The 22,211-nt window shown below is 35.4% G+C and overlaps 2 long non-coding RNA genes across 3 annotated transcripts; both read right to left on the bottom strand.

The window, feature by feature from the left end:
• Positions 1-462: 462 nt before the first annotated feature.
• On the bottom strand, positions 463-17,332 carry LOC140160315 (uncharacterized). 2 transcript variants are annotated; one of them, XR_011859942.1, is made up of 4 exons: positions 17,260-17,332; positions 5,032-5,082; positions 1,677-1,748; positions 463-718 (listed from the first exon to the last, which is right to left on the bottom strand). It is a non-coding gene; the product is annotated as an uncharacterized lncRNA (long non-coding RNA). The 2 variants fall into 2 exon arrangements; XR_011859943.1 differs by lacking the exons at positions 5,032-5,082; positions 17,260-17,332 and adding an exon at positions 4,116-4,903.
• Positions 7,604-11,692, bottom strand: LOC140160314 (uncharacterized). The gene is made up of 3 exons (XR_011859941.1): positions 11,195-11,692; positions 10,051-10,122; positions 7,604-9,110 (listed from the first exon to the last, which is right to left on the bottom strand). It is a non-coding gene; the product is annotated as an uncharacterized lncRNA (long non-coding RNA).
• Positions 17,333-22,211: the final 4,879 nt, after the last annotated feature.

Raw genomic sequence — 22,211 nt, 5'->3', positions numbered from 1 at the left:
CCCTTTTGATGTGCTGCATCCCATATAACATTTATATAAAATACAATTTACAATGGCAGCAAAAAGATAAGATGACCAGTATCCATACCCTTATCAGTAAGTAGCTTATATATACCAGTGGCAATATTGTTCTTCTTGGGGTTAGGGGGCTGGTATTTTCTTCGGAAGGGGGGAGTCCCAAATATACAGGGCGGGTCATACATTTCTGGAAAGAAAAATGGGGGTCATAAAATGTTTGATGACTAAAATGTAGGGAGTCACAAGATGACCACAGATAGTGTGTTTATTTTATTCAAAAAGACTTATTTCAATACAATTTTAGCCTGTTTAAGGGGTAAGGTGTATCAGTGATGGAGGGGGTCATAATTTTGTTGTTGATGAAATAGAGCGGGTCGCAATTTTATTGACGCTGACCTTTTTGTAAATTTGGGACCCCCCTTCCGAAGAAAATGCCAGCCCCTTAGGAGTCATGATACATGGACGTGCACATGTAGTTATGTCAATTAATAATCAAGTTGAAAGTGAATTACTGCTATTTTTGTCATTATGCTTCGCTGTTCTGTATGTTGATCCAGTGTTCCAAGGAGATATTGTTCCTGGGTGTTTTTGAAGCAGTCCTTAAATGCTTGGAACATATGATAGGTTTTGCTGTGACAGGTGGGTGCATGGTTGACTGCAAGAACTAGAGATAGACCAGGCGCAATCAGATACCAAAACACTGAAAAAGAAAGTAAACAAGCGAGTGATTATTCGAAAGGACAAATAATGTGAGACATATTTGGTGCAATATTCCAGTCTGTGACTGGGTTCCTTCGTGTCTCCATTATGGTCAATTTAGCTGGACCAGTAAGTCCTTTACTGTGGGAGTTAACTTCTGGTTGGTTTGTTTAATTTGAAGTTAAGAGGAGCATAGCTACTGTAAAGATTTGCCTAATGCATGGCGCAGATATATGGGCTCCCTTGACATAACTGGAATTATAGACACAAGCTAAATGTGCTCTCCTATAAAGATCCCACCAGCAAATAAGGACAACCCTTCATTCTTGTTGGGATTTTCAGAGGTGGGAGTTCACAGAGTTTTCAGAGGTGGGATTTAGACATAAAATTTACCTAAGAGCCCATATGCGACATAAAGCGAATCTTTATGGTATATATTTACTAGTGTACTCAAAGTATCACCATTTTATGTGAGAGGGAAAAAAATATGCAAAAACCTATTTTTCTCAACTTGAGAAATAGGCAAATATAACTGGTCTGGTCAAATAATAAGAAAAATGCTACTTGTAATCATTAATAGATTAATATATCACTTTCCTCAAATTTGGGGGTGGGCGGAATTTGGCCCAAGACAGAATAAGTGTTTTGGTTAGTGGGCCAAGGTCACTCGATTGACATCAGGGGTCATCTGAGGTCAAATGAGTAAAAAAACTGCCATGGGCATGAAACGGCGAGTATAACCAATTTTTTGGAAGGTCAAAATTAGCATATGGGCATGAAACTTGGTGGGTACAGTCAAGATTTGGAGCCAAATTTTAGGAAGGTCATTTAGGGTCATCTGAAGTCAAATTCGTATAAACTGTTGTATGGGCATGAAACTTGGTATGTACATTCGCGACAGCCGAGAACCGCCAAATACATGTGATCGCCTAGTATATCATTTATTAGCCAATGCTTACCAGGTAATTCCGAAGATACTTGTCATGGTAACCATGATAACATTGCCATCACATGCTTGCTGTAGTGATAAGCTGCAATAAGGAAAATGGGTATTGTTATAGGTCAGTGATAAATTGTGCTCAGGGGTCAACAATGGCGGCACCAGGATTTGTTTTCGGAGGGGGCATGGGGATAAAAGTGGATTTCAGGGTGTGCAAAATCAACCAATTGTGTGCAAAATTGCCACTTAAGATGGAAATATTTGGAGGGGACAAATGCCCCTCTTGCCCCCCCTCCCCCATAGTGCCTCCACTGGGGGTCAAACAAAATACAGCAAACTATAATATATAACTAAAATATAAACATCTCAAAAAAAGTAACTAACCCCCCTTAAATAATGGTCATTATTCAAAAAGGGGCCATTGTATTACAAATCTGTGAAATGCGTTGGAAGCAGAATTTATTTCTGCGCACTTTGACACCTCATTTGATACGATAGCCCAGAAAACAATAAAACACCGGTCAATTTAATGTAGTGAGGTCCAGATTTTAAAGTTGCAATTTACATACAAATTTTTACAATACAAAAACACTCAGATATCATTACACAGATTTCCTTCCATTACACCGAATACAAAATCAATACAATTTACTGTACAACTTTCAAATCTTGGGTTGAATGGATTCAAATGTACGCTGTGACGTCAATATTTAGTCGATTGCTGCAAATGAGGCGACAAAATGTGCAGAAATAAATTCTGCTTCCAACGCATTTGACAGATTTGTAATACAATCACCCGTTTTTGAACAATGGTCATTATTTAAGGGGAGGTAGTTACTTTTTTTTGAGATGTTTATTTGATTATACAAGGTGTATCAAAATTATTGGTACCGGGCTATGTGACATTTTCAAAAATTAATCAAAAATATAAAATTGCTAATTAATATGGTTTTTGTACTATAAATAGAAAGGGGCATATGTTAACTTATTGATCTATTAATCTGAAGTTGATAGGTTGATGCAACTGGGACCTATTGTCATTTAAACGAAGATCAACGTAATCATGGTTTTACTTTCACAACACAAGATGAATAGGTTCACTGCTTGAACCATTTATTGCATACATGCTCTTCAATTCAGTATCGAAGTTACGTAATGTTACTATGCCAACGGGATCACGCGCCAGAGTAATGAACTACGATCGAAACAATCACCACACAAAGTATATGGTACTCGAAGGATATAAAAATAGCGTGATCCGGTAACCAAGAGAATTACGTAACCACTTCGATGCTGAATATCTCACCTCAGTCTACATAGCATAGAATTGCTTTACACATGCTTTTAGAACGATAGTTCCTGAAATCCCTTTCTTACGACTCTGGCAGTGTGAGGTGAAGCCCTATCTTGAAAGAACTTAACACCTGGGATGGATCCATTCTGTAACTGCAAGCCCATATCAAATTTTAAAACATTGCAAGTTATAGCATGTTTGCATGGGATACTCCTTGCGCTTGGGTATTGTCTTCTAAATCTTCTCTGCACTTCTCCATAGCTTCGTGTCAACCAGTCATTCTCAACTATGAATGCACACTGAAGTGTGGAATACTGTGGGGCCATTCCAATAACCTAAACTAAAATACAGTCTATAGCCATTCTGCCACACCATCTACTTAGTAATCTCGATACTACTTATTTAAATTACCGCCCTGGAAGGTGTTGATACACAAACTTCTTTCACCCTACCTAAATTATTCAAGTCAATAATATTACTCTCAACCAATAAATATTGATTATAACATTTATATATATTATGAACGAAGAAATAGGCAAGGAAAATATTAAACATTTCCATGATTTTCAACATATGATTCTCACAAGGTATTTGCAGTAAAATGGAGCTTTGAAATAGTGCGCTACTGATCCAGCGTTACGATGAAAAGTGTAAAAACACCTACTTTCCTTTAGAATCATGTAACTTCTGAACAGAATGTGCTATCGTTATGATATAAAATTCTTAGAGAAGATAAAACAACTATAATTACAAATATTTAAACAATTAATCCTAAACGGACACAAAAACTAGTAAAACAATTAGGCAAAAAATGCGAAGTCTTCGGTACCCATCATTTTGATACACCCTGTATATGAGTTGTATGTGCTCGTTCAATTTTTCTGAAAATATTTTCCAAACTAGTTTTGCTGTTGCTTTCATATCAGATTCAAATTAAGAAACTGCCGTAAATGTTTACAAAATATAAATTTATTGAAACATAAATTCAATTATTCAAAATCACACATTTAGTGCAATAACAGTGCTTGGATTGGTAAGGATGATGGATCATAAGAAAATACAAGTTTTAAGGGATTAAATTATACAAGTAAGTGGTAAGTTCTTTTTATGAAGTCGGGGCAGATTAATGAAATTTGGGGTTTTGTCAGTGCTGTAAGTACTTACCTGGTAGTGGTGTCCTGTCTCATTAAATCCAGCTGACCTCATTTAATACGGTGGCACAGTGGGGGTTGGGATGGGTTGAAGGCATAGATGTTAAGTAGTTCGTCCTGAGGGCTCGTCCTGAAGTATGTTGCTAATCCATCTACTTTTCTTGAATGGTCCTGGTTAGTGGTCTTTGTGTTGTACAGCTCATTGTTTGTTTCTCGTTTAAGCAAGCTTCAATGATTTAGCAAAACTATGATCTGACAGAATAAAATCACTTACGAAAAAAAAAGAGTGTCAGTAAAAATGCAATGAAAACAGGAACAGAATGCTCCAACCGCCAAGCATTGGACCACTTTCTGAAGACAAACAAAAGACAATCCAGGGAAACATAACACTTAGACAACACTCGTACTGCTCACCGTGTTTGCACTAAATGCTTCTCATGAGTAGGTTCTATGTACGGATGCAAAAATGCAGGCTGGTATCTCTAACCTAAACCCATCCAACCCTGGCCCTAATCCTAGTTCTAACCCTCCCCTATCTCTAACCCTAGCCCTAACCCCACATCTAACCCTATCCCCTGGCCCTAACCCTATCTCTAGCCCTAGCCTAACCAGATACCAGACACTGAACTCCCGATCAATATATAGATCTATTCACTTCAGTATTTCTTACAAGCATGATGAACAGCAAGGATGTTATCTACGTATTATGTAAGCTGAAAAGGCTCAGGAAGTCGACATAAGAGTGGGCTTCATACTCAGCAATTCAAGTAAAATGCTCCTACTATCCTCCTTCGCTTCCTCCTCTCCTCCACTCCTCATCCTCCTCCACGCCTCCTCCCCCGCCATTCCTCATCCCCACTCCTCATCCTCCTCCACTCCACAGGGACAACACAAACACATACAAAAAATATAGAAAGCAAAATACTGACCATTTATCGAGTCCTCTTCTGTCGTAACTCTTCCTGTCTCCACAAAGCCATCTGCACACACACCAAAAAAACAGAATAGAAATGTTAGTACATAAATATAAATACAGCTAAGCGCACCCTCTCCCCCCTGCCACATCCCTATACCTTGCACTTAAACACAACATGAACAATACAACCACAAAACATACATAAAAACATAACATAAAACATGAAAACAAAAAACATTAACATAAAAACAAACAATTATAGACAGACAAAGTGCACAAACAAGACAAACATACAGATAGACAGTAAACATGAAACATAAAACGTGAAACATGAAACATGAAACATGAAACATGAAACATGAAACATAAAACGTAAAACATGAAACGTAAAACATGACACGTAAAACATGAAACGTAAAACATGAAACATAAAACGTGAAACATGAAACATGAAACATAAAACATTAACATAAAACAGACAATAGACAGACAAAGTGCACAAACAAGACAAGAAAGACAAACATACAGATAGACAGTACAGACAAACACAAAACATACATAAAACATACATAAACATGAAACAAAAACATTAACATAAAACAGACAATAGACAGACAAAGTGCACAAACAAGACAAGAAAGACAAACATACAGATAGACAGTACAGACAAACACAAAACATACATAAAACATACATAAACATGAAACAAAAAACATTAACATAAAACAGACAATAGACAGACAAAGTGCACAAGCAAGACAAGGACAAACATACAGATAGACAGTACAGACAAACACAAAACATACATAAAACATACATAAACATGAAACAAAAAACATTAACATAAAACAGACAATAGACAGACAAAGTGCACAAGCAAGACAAGAAAGACAAACATACAGATAGACAGTACAGACAAACACAAAACATACATAAAACATACATAAACATGAAACATAAAACATTAACATAAAACAGACAATAGACAGACAAAGTGTACAAACAAGACAAGAAAGACAACATACAGATAGACAGTATAGACCAACACAAAACATACACAAAACATAAAACATGGAACATAAAACATGAAACATAAAACATGAAACATACAACATGAAACAAAAAATATGAAACAAAAAATATGAAACAAAAAACATTAAGACAAAACAAACAAGGGGCACCGGTCGCCGACAGTACTGTCTTGGTGATATACAATAGCATTTGTACTGCACAATTGGTTGCAATTGTACAGTACAATCGGTCGGACAGGAATTTACTTCTGCAAGAGAGGTCAGAGACAGGAGGAAGACAGGAGGGAGGAAATCGGCTTGATCTCAGGTAGCCATCCTGAGACAAGCCGGGAGGGGGGGAGTCGTCTTGATCTCAGGTAGCCATCCTGAGACAAGCCGGGAGGGGGGAGTCGCCTTGATCTCAGGTAGCCATCCTGAGACAAGGAAACCGGGAGGCAGCAAGCATACATAAAACATAACATAAAACATGAAACAAAAAACATTAACATAAAACAGACAATAGACAGACAAAGTGCACAAGCAAGACAAGAAAGACAAACATACAGATAGACAGTACAGACAAACACAAAACATACATAAAACATACATAAAACATGAAACAAAAAACATTAACATAAAACAGACAATAGACAGACAAAGTGCACAAACAAGACAAGAAAGACAAACATACAGATAGACAGTACAGACAAACACAAAACATACATAAAACATACATAAACATGAAACAAAAAACATTAACATAAAACAGACAATAGACAGACAAAGTGCACAAGCAAGACAAGAAAGACAAACATACAGATAGACAGTACAGACAAACACAAAACATACATAAAACATACATAAACATGAAACAAAAAACATTAACATAAAACAGACAATAGACAGACAAAGTGCACAAACAAGACAAGAAAGACAAACATACAGATAGACAGTACAGACAAACACAAAACATACATAAAACATACATAAACATGAAACAAAAAACATTAACATAAAACAGACAATAGACAGACAAAGTGCACAAACAAGACAAGAAAGACAAACATACAGATAGACAGTACAGACAAACACAAAACATACATAAAACATACATAAACATGAAACAAAAAACATTAACATAAAACAGACAATAGACAGACAAAGTGCACAAACAAGACAAGAAAGACAAACATACAGATAGACAGTACAGACAAACACAAAACATACATAAAACATACATAAACATGAAACAAAAAACATTAACATAAAACAGACAATAGACAGACAAAGTGCACAAGCAAGACAAGAAAGACAAACATACAGATAGACAGTACAGACAAACACAAAACATACATAAAACATACATAAACATGAAACAAAAAACATTAACATAAAACAGACAATAGACAGACAAAGTGCACAAACAAGACAAGAAAGACAAACATACAGATAGACAGTACAGACAAACACAAAACATACATAAAACATACATAAACATGAAACAAAAAACATTAACATAAAACAGACAATAGACAGACAAAGTGCACAAGCAAGACAAGAAAGACAAACATACAGATAGACAGTACAGACAAACACAAAACATACATAAAACATACATAAAACATGAAACAAAAAACATTAACATAAAACAGACAATAGACAAAGTGCACAAACAAGACAAGAAAGACAAACATACAGATAGACAGTATAGACAAACACAAAACATACACAAAACATAAAACATGGAACATAAAACATGAAACATAAAACATGAAACATACAACATGAAACAAAAAATATGAAACAAAAAATATGAAACATTAAGACAAAACAAACAAGGGGCACCGGTCGCCGACAGTACTGTCTTGGTGATATACAATAGCATTTGTACTGCACAATTGGTTGCAATTGTACAGTACAATCGGTCGGACAGGAATTTACTTCTGCAAGAGAGGTCAGAGACAGACAAGACACATAGAATCAGTTAGGATGGAAGGAATTTACACACAAACACAAAACATACATAAAACAAGAAACAAAACACATTAACATAAAACAGACAATAGACAGGCAAAGTGCACAAGCAAGACAAGAAAGACAAACATACAGATAGACAGTACAGACAAACACAAAACATACATAAAACATGAAACAAAAAACATTAACATAAAACAGACAATAGACAGACAAAGTGCACAAACAAGACAAGAAAGTCAAACATACATATAGACAGTACAGACAAACACAAGAGTAAGACAAAGAGTAAAAAGCAAGGGAGGAAGCCTGCTCAAAACAGACAATAGACAGACAAAGTGCACAAGACAAGAAAGACAAACATACAGATAGGCAGTACAGACAAACATAAAACATACATAAAACATGAAACAAAAAAACATTAACATAAAACAGAAAATAGACAGACAAAGCGAACAAACAAGACAAGAAAGACAAACATACAGATAGACAGTACAGACAAACACAAGACACATAGAATCAGTTTGGATGGAAGGAAGGAGTTAGGAAGGAGGAAAGACATGACAATGAAGCAAAAGATACATGAGCACGTAATTAAACGCTTATTCAAGAATTGGGTTTTTTTTTTTCAATTCCTGCAAAACAGCAAACCAATTACTTACCAAACTCTAGTGAAATGTGCTTAAATTAAAAGTCACTTTCTGTGCCATTCATGTTTTTACATACTTAGAATCCTTCACCATTGTCCCCAAGTGTTCACATAGAGGGGGTCGCTATTTTATTGACGCTGACCTTTTGTAAATTTGGGACCCCCCCCCCCCCTTCCGAAGAAAATGCCAGCCGCCTTAGGAGTCATGATACATGGACGGGCACATGTAGTTATGTCAATTAATAATCAAGTTGAAAGGTAATTACTGCTATTTTTGTCATTATGCTTCGCTGTTCTGTATGTTGAATGATCCAGTGTTCCAAGGAGATATTGTCCTTGGGTGTTTTTGAAGCAGTCCTTAAATGCTTGGAACATTTGATAGGTTTTGCTGTGACACGTGGGCTCATGGTTGACTTGCAAGAACTAGAGATGTACCAGGCGCAATCAGATACCAAAACACTGAAAAAGAAAGTAAACAAGCGAGTGATTATTCGAAAGGACAAATAATGTAAGACATATTTGGGTGCAATATTCCAGTCTGTGACTGGGTTCCTTCATGTCTCCATTATTTAGCTGGACCAGTAAGTCATATCGATATCCTTTACTGTGGGAGTTAACTTCTGGTTGGTTTAATTTGAAGCTAAGAGGAGCATAGCTACTGTAAAGATTTGCCTAATGGCGCAGATATATGGGCTCCCTTGACATAACTGGAATTTTACACACAAGCTAAATGTGCTCTCCTATAAAGATCCCACCAGCAAATAAGGGCACCAACCCTTAATTCTTGTTGGGATTTTCAGAGGTGGGAGTTCACTATTTAGACATAAAATTTACCTATGAGCCCATGTGCGACATAAAGCGAATCTTTGCGGTATATATTTACTAGTATACTCAAAGTATCACCATTTTATGTGAGAGGAAAACAATTATGCAAAAACCTATTTTTCTCAACTTGAGAAATAGGCAAATATAACTGGTCTGGTCAAATAATAAGAAAAATGCTACTTTTAATCATTAATAGATAAATATATCACTTTCCTCAAATTTGGGGGTGGGCGCAATTTGGCCCAAGACAGAATAAGTGTTTTGGTTAGTGGGCCAAGGTCACTCGATTGACATCAGGCGTCATCTGAGGTCAAATGAGTAAAAAACTGCCATGGGCATGAAACGGCGGGTACAACCAATTTTTTGGAAGGTCAAAATTAGCATATCGGCATGAAACTTGGTGGGTACAGTCAAGATTTGGAGCCAAATTTTAGGAAGGTCATTTGGGGTCATCTGAAGTCAAATTCGTATAAACTGTTGTATGGGCATGAAACTTGGTATGTACATTCGCGACAGCCGAGAACCGCCAAATACATGTGATCGCCTAGTATATCATTTATTAGCCAATGCTTACCAGGTAATTCCGAAGATACTTGTCATGGTAACCACGATAACATTGCCATCACATGCTTGCTGTAGTGATAAGCTGCAATAAGGAAAATGGGTATTGTTTTAGGTCAGTGATAAATTGTGCTCAGGGGTCAACAATGGCGGCACCAGGATTTGTTTTCGGAGGGGGCATGGGGATAAAAGTGGATTTCAGGGTGTGCAAAATCAACCAATTGTGTGCAAAATTGCCACTTAAGATGGAAATATTTGGAGGGGACAAATGCCCCTCTTGCCCCCCTCCCCCATAGTGCCTCCACTGGGGGTCAAACAAAATACAGCAAACTATAATATATAACTAAAATATAAACATCTCAAAAAAAGTAACTAACCCCCCTTAAATAATGGTCATTATTCAAAAAGGGGCCATTGTATCTGTGAAATGCGTTGGAAGCAGAATTTATTTCTGCGCACTTTGACACCTCATTTGATACGATAGCCCAGAAAACAATAAAACACCGGTCAATTTAATGTAGTGAGGTCCAGATATGAAAGTTGCAATTTACATACAATTTTTTACAATACAAAAACACTCAGATATCATTACACAGATTTCCTTCCATTACACCGAATACAAAATCAATACAATTTACTGTACAACTTTCAAATCTTGGGTTGAATGGATTTAAATGTACGCTGTGACGTCAATATTTAGTCGATTGCTGCAAATGAGGCGACAAAATGTGCAGAAATAAATTCTGCTTCCAACGCATTTTACAGATTTGTAATACAATCACCCGTTTTTGAACAATGGTCATTATTTAAGGGGGGTAGTTACTTTTTTTGAGATGTTTATTTGATTATATATGAGTTGTATGTGCTCGTTCAATTTTTCTGAAAATATTTTCCAAACTAGTTTTGCTGTTGCTTTCATATCAGATTCAAATTAAGAAACTAACTGTTTACAAAATATCAATTTAATGAAACATAAATTGAATTATTCAAAATCACACATTTAGTGCACTAACAGTGCTTAGATTGGTAAGGATGATGGATCATAATTAAATACAAGTTTTAAGGGATTAAATTATACAAGTAAGTGGTAAGTTCTTTTTATGAAGTCGGGGCAGATTAATGAAATTTGGGGTTTTGTCAGTGCTGTAATTACTTACCTGGTAGTGGTGTCCTGTCTCATTAAATCCAGCTGACCTCATTTAATACGGTGGCACAGTGGGTTGGGTTGGGTTGAAGGCATAGATGTTAAGTAGTTCGTCCTGAGGGCTCATCCTGAAGTATGTTGCTAATCCATCTACTTTTCTTGAATGGTCCTGGTTAGTGGTCTTTGTGTTGTACAGCTCATTGTTTGTTTCTCGTTTAAGCAAGCTTCACTGATTTAGCAAAACTATGATCTGACAGAATAAAATCACTTACGAAAAAAAAAGAGTGTCAGTAAAAATGCAATGAAAACAGGAACAGGATGCTCCAACCACCAAGCATTGGACCACGTTCTGAAGACAAACAAAAGACAATCCAGGGACACATAACACTTAGACAACACTCGTACTGCTCACCGTGTTTGCACTAAATGCTTCTCATGAGTAGGTTCTATGTACTGATGCAAAAATGCAGGCTGGTATCTCTAACCTAACCCCATCCAACCCTGGCCCTAATCCTAGTTCTAACCTCCCTATCTCTAACCCTAGCCCTAACCCCACATCTAACCCTATCCCTGGCCCTAACCCTATCTCTAACCCTAGCCTAACCAGATACCAGACACTGAACTCCCGATCAATATATAGATCTATTCACTTCAGTATTTCTTACAAGCATGATGAACAGCAAGGATGTTATCTACGCATTATGTAAGCTGAAAAGGCTCAGGAAGTCGACATAGAGTGGGCTTCATACTCAGCAATTCAAGTGAAATGTTCCTACTATCCTCCTTCGCTTCCTCCTCCTCCACTCCTCCTCCTCCTCCACTCCTCCTCCCCCTCCATTCCTCATCCCCCTCCACTCCTCATAAATCTCCACTCCTCATCCTCCTCCACTCCACAGGGACAACACAAACACATACAAAAAATATAGAAAGCAAAATACTGACCATTTATTGAGTCCTCTTCTGTCGTAACTCCAATTCCCGTCTCCACAAAGCCATCTGCACACACACCCCTACACACACTAAAAAAACAGAATAGAAATGTTAGTATATTAATATAAATACAGCTATGCGCACCCTCTCCCCCTGCCACATCCCTATACCTTGCACTTAAACACAACATGAACAATACAACCACAAAACATACATAAAAACATAACATAAAACATGAAAACAAAAAACATTAACATAAAACAAACAATTATAGACAGACAAAGTGCACATACAAGACAAACATACAGATAGACAGTAAACATGAAACATAAAACGTGAAAAATGAAACATGAAACATAAAACATAAAACGTTAAACGTAAAACGTAAAACATGAAACATAAAACATGAAACATAAAACGTAAAACAAGAAACGTAAAACATGAAACGTAAAACATGAAACATAAAACGTGAAACGTGAAACATGAAACATGAAACATGAAACATGAAACGTGAAACGTGAAACGTGAAACGTGAAACGTGAAACGTAAAACGTGAAACATGAAACATGAAACATGAAACATAAAACAAAAAACATTAAGACAAAACAAACAAGGGGCACCGGTCGCCGACAGTACTGTCTTGGTGATATACAATAGCATTTGTACTGCACAATTGGTTGCAATTGTACAGTACAATCGGTCGGACAGGAATTTACTTCTGCAAGTCAGAGACAGGAGGAAGACAGGAGGGAGGAAATCGGCTTGATCTCAGGTAGCCATCCTGAGACAAGCCGGGAGGTGGGAGCCTGGGTGGGAGTCGCCTTGATCTCAGGTAGCCATCCTGAGACAAGCCGGGAGGGGGGGGAGTCGCCTTGATCTCAGGTAGCCATCCTGAGACAAGCCGGGAGGGGGGGAGTCGCCTTGATCTCAGGTAGCGATCCTGAGACAAGGAAACCGGGAGGCAGCAAGCATACATAAAACATAACATAAAACATGAAACAAAAAACATTAACATAAAACAGACAATAGACAGACAAAGTGCACAAACAAGACAAGAAAGACAAACATACAGATAGACAGTACAGACAAACACAAAACATAAAACATGGAACATAAAACATGAAACATAAAACATGAAACATAAAACATGAAACAAAAAAATATGAAACAAAAAACATTAAGACAAAACAAACAAGGGGCACCGGTCGCCGACAGTACTGTCTTGGTGATATACAATAGCATTTGTACTGCACAATTGGTTGCAATTGTACAGTACAATCGGTCGGACAGGAATTTATTTCTGTGAGAGAGGTCAGAGACAGACAAGACACATAAAATCAGTTAGGATGGAAGGAATTTACACACAAACACAAAACATACATAAAACATGAAACAAAAAACATAAAACAAACAATAGACAGACAAAGTGCACAAGCAAGACAAGAAAGTCAAACATACATATAGACAGTACAGACAAACACAAGAGTAAGACAAAGAGTAAAAAGCAAGGGAGGAAGCCAGCTCAAAACAGACAATAGACAGACAAAGTGCACAAGACAAGAAAGACAAACATACAGATAGACAGTACAGACAAACATAAAACATACATAAAACATGAAACAAAAAACATTAACATAAAACAGACAATAGACAGACAAAGTGAACAAACAAGACAAGAAAGACAAACATACAGATAGACAGTACAGACAAACACAAGAGTAAAACAAATAAAAATAAAAAGCGAGGGAGGAAGCCAGCTCGATCTTGCAGAACCACTCCGAGACACATAGAATCAGTTAGGATGGAAGGAAGGAGTTAGGAAGGAGGAAAGACTTGACAATGAAGCAGAAGATACATGAGCACGTAATTAAACGTTTATTCAAGAACTGGGTTTTTTTTTTCAATTCCTGCAAAACAGCAAACCAATTACTTACCAAACTCTAGTGAAATGTGCTTAAATTAAAAGTCACTTTCTGTGCTATTCATGTTTTACATACTTAGAATCCTTCACCATTGTCCCCAAGTGTTCACCACCTGCCATATTACCATTCACCATTGAAAGAATTCGTTTTGAACAACAAAAATATTATTAGATCAATCCAAGTTCTGCAAGAACCCCAAGACGTAACAACTGTCAATGAAAAATTTCCTCAAACACCTGTGCCGTTTCCTTCCCTTTATTAATGCAGTGACAATAATAATTTGTTTTGACACATCTCTGACACACAGACCGTCACGATGTGCCTTACAGAGGTAGGAAATAACTTTCTTTCGCAAACTACATGTATTTTGTTAAAAACTGTTTAAATATGTACAACAACATCCAACATTTAGGGTTAAAAAGACAAAACAACCGACGTTTCGGGAGCATCAAAAACACCCCTTTTACAAGGTAAAAACAAGAAGCACTAGTAGCTAGCACTGCAAGACATGTATTCTGACTGGCTTCTATTAGGACTTTTAGGGAGATGTCCCCCATGGAAAAAAATTTGTAAAGACATACAGGGGCACCTCTACAAAAAAAATACCAAGGGCACTTTGCGAGCGTAGCAATTGAAAAAAGATTTTTTGTGTGGTTTTTCAGTCAAAAAATTTCCAAATTTGCCCATTTGCTAGTGTATCGAGCGAAAAAATGAAGTTCTTTATGCTTTCTTCCAGAAGTTTAGGAAAAGGGCCATTTTCTCAAAATCATCTCCCCGCCCAAAATTAATCCTGGCTACGCCCCTGAGAACATGTAATGGTCAAAATCGAGTGGATCAAAATACAGCACTGATAATAATCTGTACATGAAACATCATTTTGTAAATGTCAACATTCCAGGACAACAACAAAAGATGAAAAGATATTTTACAGCTTTTTATTGATTTCAAGAGCAGACCAGAAGGAAGTCAAGGAACTGACACAACGTTCAAAATTAAGTTACACTAGATTAATGTGCTAAGCAAAGGGCTAAAATTATTTCTTTCCAAGATGACCGCCAAATTCAAATTTGCACCTTTTTGCATCTACTTGGAATTCGATTGTGTATCACTTAATATCATATCTGTTTACCATAATAAGGCACACTTTGATGATTTGACCTCCTGTTAACCGTCAAATTCAAAATGGCTGCCAATTATCAGCTCAAAGGAATCAAATTCATCGTATAGCCTTCATATTAGGCTATGATGATGCCGAGTTGAGGATTTAACAGTAAAACTACAAGTAATAACGATTTGACCTATTTTTGACCTTCAAGTCCAAGATGGCTGCCGATTTACAGCTCGGAAAGGTCAAATTTTCTAAGTCGTCGTAAAGTCTACAAGTTGAATTGCAAACACAAAACGTTTTACAGAAGCTTGTATTGTCGGGTTATATAAAGGGTATAAAATAACGTTCTAAAAACATATTTGAAAAATAGATGCAAAACATTTTAACATAATGCTATTAAAGAGTTGACAAAATATTTTGCAAAAATGTTTGCCAAAACAAATTTTACAATAACATTTAGACAACATTTCAAACATGTTGTTGCAGTGGGGTTTTTTTTTTATATAAAACAGTTTGAAAACGTTATTCCGACATTAAAATATTATTATAACGTTTTGAATAAAACTAAAGCATGTTCATAACACAAACAAACTTTTAAGTTAAAACACGTTTATAACATTTTAAACAAATTTCATATTTCTGATTTTTAAAACATACAAAACTATTTCAGTGTTTTGATGCTTTTCAGCTAAGGATACAACCGCTATTGAAATACAACTATCTTGAAAAAAAAAATGGATTACCCAAAATCCAAAACTGTTCTGCAGCTAGAGCACTAGGCCTATACTATATAATTGGTTGATTTTATACCAATAACAGGTGAAAGGATTATCCTGTATTAATCATGTGCATGTATTTTGTTGTTTTTCAGCAGCGGTCATTTGAAAATGGCGGTCATCTTGAAAAAAATAAACCAGAATTGTTTAGTATTGCTATATTACTATATTAGAACAATCAGAAAAGATTTCTACATGCATTTATATAAAAGGTAACCAAAACACTTTGTCTACTCTTCAATAACATTATGTTAAAACGTTTTGCATCTATTTTTCAAAAATGTTTCAGAACGTTATTAAAACGTTTTATACCCGACAATAAAACGTTTTGTGTTTACTGGGCAACTCAACTTGAAGGTTCTACGATAAGTTTCAAGTAAAATCAAAGCATGTTTATAACATGTTTCTAACATTTTAAACAAATGTCATATTTCTGATTGATTTTTAAAACACCCAAAACTATATAAATGTTGTGTTCTTTTTTCATCTACGCTATCCAAAATTGGGCATGTATTTTGTTGTTTTTCAGAATTTAGTTTATTGCTATATTACTATATTAGAACAATCAGAAAGATTTCTACTTGAATTATAAAGGTACCCAAAATACTTCAAATCTTCAATAACATTAGGCCCTATGTTAAAATGTTTTGCATCTATTTTTCAAAAATGTTTTTAGAACGGTATTAAAACGTTTTATACCCGAAAACGTTTTGCCGTGTTTGCTGGACAACTCAATTTGAAGGTTCTACGACGACTTTGAAAATGTAGGCCTACCTTTCCGAGCTGAAAATCGGCAGCCATCTTGGATTTGAAGATCAAAAACTATTCAACACGTACGCGATTCAGTTTGATCGAGAAAGCTATCGGTTGTTCTTACGAAAGTTTATTTAATACGGTAAACAGATATAAAAAAAAAAAAAGGTGAGAAATTAACATAATTGAACACCAAGAAGATGCAAAAAGTTGTAATTTTACTCAGTGGCCGCCATTATGAATTTGGCGGCCATCTTAGAAAGAAATAATTTTGGCTCTTACAATTAGGCCTACGCATACTCGGATTTGTTCAGCACATCAAAAGTTACAACTGAGCTAAATTCAATGCTTTTCCGAAAAAATGGCACAATACTTCTGATATTTTACACGCTTCTGCAGGACAACTGTAATGGATAATCCGATGTCATGAATGTAGCGAAGTTGACCCCCAGTTGACCATTTTAATACTCGATACGAATATTGATGGTCAAAATTGCAGCGTAGTTGTGCATTGTACATATCAACAATTATGGCAATAGCAATTTTAATAATGGGATATTATTATGCTGATCATAAGCTTATAGCCTACCGTTTTATAAAAGCAGTTTTTCCTGGCTAATCTTGTATCATCACCTATCACGATTACCGGCACTGGCCGTACACACATAGGCCTACACATGGTCTGTCACACACACGTCCTGTTGTCTACGCAATCTGATGGGCTTTAAAAAACCGCGCCAATATTCCTTGACGTCATGCTAGCTAGATATTCCATTCGGTCACAGAGGGGGTTCAAGTCCACAGCTAAATCTGATGACGCACCGCGCATGCAACATTTGGCATATCACATGCAACTCCACCACTAAATTTACACAAATTATTTATATTTTTTTTATGTAGGCCTATATAGTAGGCTACGGTACCTCTTTAAAAATGACCCCAACCGGTTGAGATGAGAAAATATTTATTGTTGATACGCCAAGACTGTTCCCTCCACAGACTAATACTAAAATACATAAGCACGACGTATATGACTGGCAAGGGAGTCTAACCTGGACAGCGAGGTAAATAAGCACAGCGACATTCGTCATCGGGCCAGTGTTTTTAAAATGCGTAAGAAACAACTTAATTTTAATGCTAATTTATCAAAGTTGCACATTCTAAGGAAGTCTGATTACCTTTTTAAAATAGCCAAGTGGGCAGATTTTGGATGAAATATGTTTTGTGTAAAAACTAAAGCATCCTATATGTATAAAAGAATATATTAGGCCGTATAAAATTAATGTTTTGGTTCTCGTCCAGAGGATTTTCATGAATTGATGAGGAGAGAGGTGTTTTTTTGTGTTTTTTTCCAATGTAAAATTAGCATTGTCAGTAGTTTTCGGTCTTCTCCAACAGTGCTTGAGGAAACGATGAGGCCCTTTTTTTTTTCAAATGTGAGATTCTGAGGGATCCCTAGAGTACCACAAAAAGACTTGGAAGTGATGCTTGTTCTCTAATAAACTTATTTATATGTATGAAGATTTCATAAATCATTCCAAAGTCTTAAAAATTGAAAATCTAAAAAAAAAAAAAATCTGACAAATCCCAGAAATTGAGGAGGGAGGGACGAGAACCAAAATATTAATTTTACATGGCCTTATGAATATTGACTGCACAACATTATATAACTTGATACCCAATTATTTTACAGTTGATGTCGTTTAGGAGAGAGAGAATTTGATCTCAATTTTATAATACGCCAAAATATTTATTGAAAAAGGCTGAAAAGATTGTGAAAACACCTCTGCCAAAATAAAATTCCTTTTTTTTTTAAATTTCACATTAGGGAAATGGGGCTGGGTGAATTTGTATGATGTAGGGAGAAGTGGTAAATAAGCCGTTGCTTGCCACGGGATTTTGCGTACTGAATCATCATCTAGAACGCGTATTGGGCAATGTTTTTTGGAACATTATTAGATTTTACATGTTGTTGTTTTGTTTTTTATTGCTATGTTTGCTATCTTCTGAAGATAGCATTTTAGGGCTACAAGAAAATAAATAATATTTTTTTCTTTATCTTTTGTTTTTTGTTATGATTATTATTTTGACTATCTACTGAAGATAGCAATTACGGCGAGCTTATATACAAGACAAAAGGTAATTTCCACCGCACTGAATCATCATTGGTTTTTGTTTGTTTTTCTGTTTTCTTCTGTTTTGTTTAATACTAGCCATGTTTTGCATTTTTATTTCATATTTTTTTCCTTTATTAATATGTTCCTGGTAATCTCTGATATATAAGTACCATTTAAAATTTTAGTCAGCTTTGTCATTTTAACATTTCTTCATAGCTTTGCATTCGGTCAATTGGCTATTTCTTTCTAAGCGCGAGGCCAATTTTGCATACTGAATCATCATCTAGAACGCGTGCTGGGCAATGTTTTTGGAACATTATTATTTTGCATGTTTTTTTTTTTGCTTGCTATCTTCTGAAGATAGCATTTTGGGCATAGAAAATAATTAATACCTCTATTTTTTCTTTATCTTTAATGATTTTATTTATGATTATTATTTTGACTATCTACTGAAGATAGCAATTACGGCGAGTTTATATAAGACAAAAGATAATTTCTACCGTACTGAATCATCATTGTCTTTTTTTTTAATGCCAGCCATGTTTTGCATTTTTGTTTCCAATTTTTTCTTTAACTTCCTGATAATCTCTGCTATATAAGTGCCGTTTTAAATTTTTGTCAGCTTTGTCATTTTAACATTTCTTTATAGCTTTGCATTCGGCCAATGGGCTATTTCTTTCTAAGCTCGCGGCCAATTGTAGCCGTTTGGCCCGGGATTTTGCGTACTGAATCATCATCTAGAACGCGTGTTGGGGAATGGTTTTTGGAACATTATTATTTTGCATGTTTTTTTGCGGTGCTTGCTATCTTCTGAAGATAGCATTTTGGGGCTGCAAAGAAAATAAATAATACCTGTATTTTTTTTCTTTATCTTTAATGGGTTTTTTTATGATAATATTTTGACTATCTACTGAAGAAAGCAATTACGGCGAGCTTATATAAGACAAACACAAACTTTCCTAAGAGATGTTTTTTAAATTTAACGTCTGTGGAAAAAGTCAGCGCTAGCATTGGGCAAGACAAAGTCGGCTAGTACTGGGCAACTACTAGCGCGCTACGTATATGGCTCGCAATTGTGCCGGATCAGTGCCAAGTGCTAGCCTGGTGCTAGCCGCCTTTAACTGGCCCAGTAATTATTTCACCAGATCTGGCCAAGTACTTGTGGGTGACGCGCTTATACTAGCGAAACAGTTCCCAATCAATTATGTTTTGAGTTTTTTCACCCGTTTCACCATGTTCACGCGTCTGGTTTTGAAGCCAGTGTTTAGGCTTTTAAATAATATTAGAACTTCCTCGTTGTGGATATGAATTATAGGCCCCGATGCTGAGCCTTCGTATAATATAAATGGCAACTTTTTTTAACTAAAAGCAATTTATATTAAAAACAAGGCTGGCCTTGCCAATCCTCATGCATACGCATAGGCATAGCATAGCAAATGCACGAATACCAGGCCTACGTCTACATGTCTATTCCAACTTGTACTGTATAAATTATGTAACACCCTATTTTTGAAAGTTTGAGTAGTCCTAAATAAGGAATCAGTACAATGAGCCTAGAGTTGTAAATTGTAACGGCCTTCAAAAAAATGATACGGTAGGCCTACATGCCTTGTGTGTAGCCGAAATACAATTTATTTGGATCAGCTTAGGCCTAGGCCTATTAGTTTAACGGTTTCGATCCCCGGTTTCGGCTAGGCTATTTTTAGGCTAGGCCATATTTTAAAGGTGTGAATCGGAAATTTCACTATCTCTTTTTTGTCAATGTTAAGCCTTTTTCTAAAACTAAAGTCTTTATAATTTTTATTTAAAAAAAAAACGATGTGGGGTTTTAGACTGATGGGGTTCCGACAAAAAATAATTTTTACTATAAAAGGTCGTTTTTTAATTGAAAAGGTTGCTTTTTTATGAAAAGTATAGCCTTTTTCTAAAAACATTTTTTCTAAAATGCCATCTTTTTTTTTTTTATCTAAGTCGTTTTTGTTTAGCCCCTGTGTTTATAGCAGGGTTTCGGACTGACATGGTTTCGGAGTTTTGGGGTTCTGCCGAAAAGGAAGTCTTGCTTTTTTGTTTTCTGAAATGACATCTTTAAAAAAGTCGCCTTTTTCTGAAATGATATCTTTAAAAAAATTGCCTTTTCCCTGAAATGACATCTTTAAAAAGTCACATTTTTTTAAAATATCTTTGAAAAAATCATTTTTCTGAAATGACGTCTTTTTACTAAAGTCGCCTTTTTTCTGAAATGACGTCTTTTTAAAAAAAAGTCGCCTTTTTCTGAAATGACGTCTTTTTTGAAAAGTTTCTTTTTTTCTGAAATGACATCTTTTTTTAAAAGTCGCCTTTTCCCTAAAATGACGTCTTTAAAAGTCACATTTTTCTGAAATGGCGTCTTTATAAAAAGTCGCCTTTCTGAAATGTCTGCTTTTTTCCCGACATGGCTTTTTTCTGATACATGACGTCAAAAAGTCTTTTTTTTTCTTGAAATGACATCTTTAAAAAGCCTCTTTTCTGAAATGAGGTCTTTTTAAAAAATCACCTTTTTCTCAAATGACGTCTTTAAAAAGTTTTTTTTTCCTGAAATGACGTTTTAAAGTCTTTTTTTCTGAAATGTCTTTTAAAAAGTCGCGTTTTTCTGAAATGTCTTTTAAAAAGTTACCTTTTTCTGAAATGATGAAATGTCTTTTTAAAAAGGTCTGAAATGTCTTTTTAAAATAGCCGCCTTTTTCTAAAATGTCTTAAAAAAAGTTGCCTTTTTCTGAAATGACATCTTTTAAAATAAAAAGTAGCCTTTTTTCAAATGACATCTTAAAATAAAAAGTAGCCTTTTTCAAATGACATCTTTTTAAAAAGTCACCTTTTTTTTTTTTTTTTTTTAAAAGGTCGCTTTTTCTGAAATGACATCTTTTTAAAAAAGTTGCCTTTTCCCTAAAATGATGTCTTTAAAAAGTCACATTTGTCTGAAATGGCGTCTTTATAAAAAGTCACATTTTTTTCCGAAATGTCTTTTTAAAAAAGTCGCTCTTTTACGAAATGTCTTTTTAAAACAGCTGCCTTTTTCTGAAATGTCTTTTAAAAAGTCGTCTTTTTCTGAAATGACAACTTTTAAAATAAAAACTAGCCTTTTTTCTCAAATGAATCTTTTTAAAAAGTTACCTTTTTCTGAAATGTCTTTTTAAAAAAGGTCCCTTTTTCTGAAATGTCTTTTTAAAATAGCTGCCTTTTTCTAAAATGTCTTTAAAAAAGTCGCCTTTTTCTGAAATGACATCTTTTAAAATAAAAAGTAGCCTTTTTCTGAAATGACATCTTTTTAAGAAAATCATCTTTTTTCTGAAATGTCTTTTTTAAAAAAGGTCGCTTTTTCTAAAATCACGTCTTTTTAAAAAGGTCACCTTTTTCTGAAATGACATCTTTTTAAAATGACATCTTT

The sequence above is a fragment of the Amphiura filiformis genome, chromosome 9 (genome assembly GCF_039555335.1).
Source record: "Amphiura filiformis chromosome 9, Afil_fr2py, whole genome shotgun sequence".
NCBI classification, from domain to species: Eukaryota; Metazoa; Echinodermata; class Ophiuroidea; order Amphilepidida; family Amphiuridae; genus Amphiura; species Amphiura filiformis.
This window is presented reverse-complemented; position numbering and strand designations above follow the sequence as displayed.